The 5174-nt window shown below is 40.9% G+C and overlaps 1 long non-coding RNA gene across 1 annotated transcript; it reads right to left on the reverse strand.

Annotated features, from left to right (window-relative positions):
- Window positions 1-318: 318 nt before the first annotated feature.
- On the reverse strand, window positions 319-4848 carry LOC147692008 (uncharacterized). Its single transcript, XR_015299984.1, has 2 exons — window positions 4492-4848; window positions 319-830 (listed from the first exon to the last, which is right to left on the reverse strand). It is a non-coding gene; the product is annotated as an uncharacterized LOC147692008 (long non-coding RNA).
- Between the last annotated feature and the right edge of the window lie 326 nt (window positions 4849-5174).

The raw sequence follows: 5174 nt of genomic DNA on the forward strand, positions 1-5174 counted from the left end.
GCCTACCTGCTGACATTAGTCAATTTAAGGTGAAATCTGAGAAATGAACATGACAAACTGTTGCAAGGTCTGGATAAACATTAACACATAATCATACTAAAAGACACACCACCCAGAACCATCTAAATTGTAAGGTAACCACCCTTTGATCAATTAAGGTGAAAATGCAAGAACAGTAAAAAAAAACTACAACCCCAGTCTACAAGATAACTAGTGGAACATCAAGCTTAAATCACACAGTGGAGCACATGTGTGCGCCATCATTGAAAAAAGTCCTTCATTCGGAAAAACTATAATAGGTGACATATTTTTGTTTGCTTTAAAAAGTGGGGCCTGCTCGTACAAGGGAGTATGGATCAAGTCCTTTTATAATCCTGTAACAAATAAAACATGTTTGGGTTTCATTTCTTTTTAAAAGTGGGGCCTGCTTGTACAAGGGATTATGAATCAAGTCCTTTTACAATCCTGTAACAAATAAAACATGTTTGGGTTTCATTTCTTTTCAAAAGTGGGGCCTGCTTGTCCAAGGGATTATTCAATGTCCAAATTCTTTTATAATACTGTTACAAATAAAACATTTTTTTTTCTCGTTCTTTAAAAGTGGGGCCTGCTTGTCCAAGGGATTGTTTAATGTCCAAATTCTTCAGTGTAGGCCACCACCCTGCATCCTCGGTACTTCCTCCAATGCGGCCATCCATCACCCGGTCTGGTCTGGTCTGGTCTGGTTCCATCATCCAAAACAATAAACTAAAATAATAACATGAAAATAAAAAGCTAAAACAAATAAAGGGAGTGGGCAGATGCACGCACGCACCCCAACTGCAGCAATCCTAGAAACCAGAGAACAAGTATCATTATTCTTGTAAAATAAAATTTTCCATTTAAAAAGCACCCCGGGTGCCTTTCATTATTGAAAAGAAAATATCCTAATTAATTAAAAACATTCAAAATTTAACTTTTAATAACATTGAGTGGGGCCTAACATACCCTAATCCTAACTAAGCCAGTCTCACCCTTCTGGGCAAGAGCCACGCTACAGTGTGAAAAAAAAATTGTAACACTGCCAAATGATGACAGCATCAGCAGGGCACTGCAAGCCTCCCAATTTCCATGGTCAGAGAAGCCCAGGCCACCCCGCCCTTAAATAAACAAGCCGTGCGCGGAAGAAAATTGGATTGTAGCCCATCATAACACACTGGGACGTGATCGAAACTTGCAGAATGAAAAAAAAAGTTCGTCTGCGCAGACCAGCTGGGCTGCCAAGGTCAAAAAACAAATTCCTTTTGCCTGTTCTCATGGCCTGATTCTCAAACTAACGGAGGCTAATATTAATAAAAAAAAACAATTCTGTTACAGTGTATTGCCAATTAAAAAAGGTCCAATTTTTTATAAAAAGACGTTTGTCCAACTAATTAAACTAAAGGCAAGACATTTAAAGGGGAAACTACCTTTGGCATACAATATTATACATGTTGCATTTGAGAAACGAATTAACATGGTCCATATGTCAAAGAGAAATAATTTGTAAAACAACATATACATTTCAACATTGTATTTAAGTTCACATTTATAAAAACATACATTTTCATTTTACATTGGGGAAAATAATAATGTTACATTTTAACTTTTTTATTCAAAAGCACATGGTTGCCTCACACTAATTAAAAGCACATGTTACCACGCACTGTCGGGCAAGATTTATTATTCTAAACCTATTATTATTGCAACCATCACATTCCTGTCTAGATGGAAACCCCTCACAGAAATAATTAATGAAAACAGCCCGTAGCATGCATTCTAACGGGCCATCTTTTTAACATTTCACTCATTTTAAAAGAACACAGCTTTCTCCGTAACGTTGATTTATAACCACATCAATTCCAAGGTGAACCCACACAAATTCGTAGACGCATTTCAAAAGGAATGTGAAATGAACAGAACCCTCCTCAAAACACAAGATGTTACCTTTCCGTCAAGAAACTGACAAAGCACGTAGGCTGACCAAGGAACCAAAAAAAAAAAAAAAAAGTCAAAATCAAACCATCAAAAATCCTTAAAATAATTCACTGACTTTTATAGTCAGGTCAGATAACCATGCATGTTGACAGCATGTAAAAAATAAAGGCTGCCATCTCAACTCAAGATATTAACCCTTTGGCAGCTCAAATAGAAACATTTCCCAACGTCCAGTTATACATGGGAAAATCATTAGCACATTTCTTCACGTTTACAAATGACACGTACATATTTTCAAAAACGTTATCCCCAAGCACCCGAGAAAGATCCAGCTCTCTCCTGCCAAACGTAATGAGAACATGTCCTGTCCAAGCCATGACCACATGGCGCTATTCACAAGCCATATTTACAAGACAAGCCTTTCACAAACAACATTTCCAAGGCGCAATGCACAAGGAACACAACAAAGTAACATAAGAACATGCACCTCACAAACCACATTAAAATGGCGCTATTCTAAAGCCATATTTACAAGACAATAAACAAACTCAAAAAACGACACGCTTTTCACAAGGAATATATTCAAAGCACCATTCACAAGCAACACAGCAGATCAACATGAGAACATGCACCTCATAGGCCACAATAATATGGCGCTATTCTAAAGCCATATTTACAAGACAATAAACAAACTCAAAAAACAACACGCTAGTCACAAGGAATATATCCAAAGCACCATTCACAAGCAACACAGCAGATCAACATGAGAACATGCACCTCACAAGGCACATTAAAATGGCGCTATTTACAAGTCATATTTACAAGGAGCTATATTCTAAAAACTCCACAGATCATATTAAAATGAACACATTTCACATTGCACAGCATAAGCAGATGCAGCAAGCAATTTAATGGGCAATTTAAAAGCACTTTTTACACACATTTATACAATTGGACCATCACAAAGATGTAACTGACTTCCTCATGTAATGCCATCCTTCAACTCTGACAGTTTAAACACCAAGATGAAAACCATTCCTTCCACCCTGAATAAACCAAAAGCCATGATGTAATACAATCTCCTCACGCTGCAACTGTTCAAGCCAATAGGTCTAACAGGCTACATAAACTGCAACATTACGCCAGATGGAACTAGCGTGCAGGGCATTCCCTCAGAACACATGGGCAACTCTCTAAACACATGGCCAGGCACACAGAGTTCGTAAACTGTCCGACTACGCCAAAATGTAATTGGCGTTCAGGGCACTCCCACACAACACATGGGAGACAATCTAAACACATGGCCAGGCACACAGAGTTCGTAAGATGCCGACTACGCCAAAATGTAATGGCTGGATTTTCTGTTTAGATGGGATCAGCCCCCAGGGGCCCCTATGACCCAGCCAAAACGTACTCACCTTCCGTCCTCAGGACCACCTATCCAGGCACCTGGTACCTACCTGAGGATAGGGAACTCGCAATATACAAGCTCATATTATCAAAAACACCACTAAATCTATAAGGATACTAAGAATACTCACTGATTACTAGGGATATCCATACCCTACACTACACTTATTCACATCAGTTGGCCTCGCGGTCACCCCGACCCAGACCGTTCTACCCTAGGGCAGATCTGACACACAATCTGGTGCGTCTACACACGGGCCTGCAGAACCCAATGCTCCCTTTTACACGTCAGTGTCCCTCCTGACGCTCTCACTTAGTCTTATACCACAATCCGGTGGCTTTACACGGCAGTATCCCTCCTGCCGTTCTCATTAACGCCGCATGTCAAACGACGACCACATTCCTATGAACACCTATACATATATATATATATTGGGATATTATCTCAGCTGTCTACTCAGGATGAAACTACAATGATGACTTTGGATATGGTTTCAGATTATTGTGTATTACCTGCTCTTGGCATCAAAGGTCCACTCACTCCCTATTTATGTGATCACCACTCACCTGATTGGGATTACTCATCCATTCATGCGCCTAGCAAACACCTAGAAGTGCCATTTACCTTTAGTGAACAAGAATAGGGACTACACGCCAGTTAGTTATAAACTGGGGACATTTTATTATAGGATGGTGTACTAACTTAGTCCCTTGGTTGCAAGTCTCCTCTCTCCCTCACTATTACTTACCTGATCAGGGGTAGCATCTGTTCAAACAGCAATACTTACCAGGAAAGATTATTCTTACAATATGAGGACAAAGATATACACACTATGTGCTAGAGTTGTTCTCTGATTTAAGCGCTCCTACCCCCCTTTTCCATCAGTGGCTCAACAGCAACTGGCTTGAAGCCAGGATAACTTTATCATAAAACAACTCAAGCACTGTAATTCACTAATTAATGGGGTCATTTATTATTAGTACAATATAAACCTTCACACAGATTTGACAAAGACTATAGGTAGAACACACCACTTGAAAGAGAAGGATTAAACATAACAGGAACACTCCACTGAAAAGGAAAAGATTAGAAAGTGTAAGTGTAACTAATTCAGACTACCTCACCTATTAGAAGGAAGATTTCTCTCTCTGCCTCTGGTGGGATTAGGGCTCTCTCTGTCTCTCCCTCCTTCACCACATCACCACGCCTCTGGTTCAGTTGCTCCAGCTGACAGCCTTCACTGCTTCCTCCCTCCTCATCTTCAGTAATCGTCTGCCTTCTTTCTCCATTCAAGAACTGCACTCTATTCTGCAGCTCCCAGCAGACATCCTCTCTCTCTCTGCAAGCTATTTGGAGCTCCAAGTTGTTCTGGGCTCCCTGCAGTCCTGTGCTCCAAGCTGGTCTGAGCACCACGCTGAACTGCACACCACGCTGCACTGACTTCCAAAACTGAACTGACTTGCACACAAGCTGGAATGAACACTCCTCCTCTCCTGTAGCTCGCTATTATAGATTCCTCTCCCCTCATGGAAATTTCCACCGGAGGGCTGTCTCCTACCGAATTCCTGTGCCAGCTCCCAGGCTTCCACGCAACCGCAGTGGCCATCTGCTTGTTACGTCTGGGCCCAAGAGAAAAACACATTTCTCGGATAAGAAGCAGTCCTAACTGGATCTTCCCTCGAGCACAACAGCCTTAACTGAAAACATTGCCTTTGCCCTAAAAAGCCTCTCTGCTTCCATCAAGATGGAGTCTCTCTAGCTTTAGGCCTGTAGGCATGAAAGGGGTGAAATGCTCCTTAGCTCTGTC

Source organism: Lissotriton vulgaris, chromosome 9, assembly GCF_964263255.1.
Source record: "Lissotriton vulgaris chromosome 9, aLisVul1.2, whole genome shotgun sequence".
Classification (NCBI taxonomy): Eukaryota; Metazoa; Chordata; class Amphibia; order Caudata; family Salamandridae; genus Lissotriton; species Lissotriton vulgaris.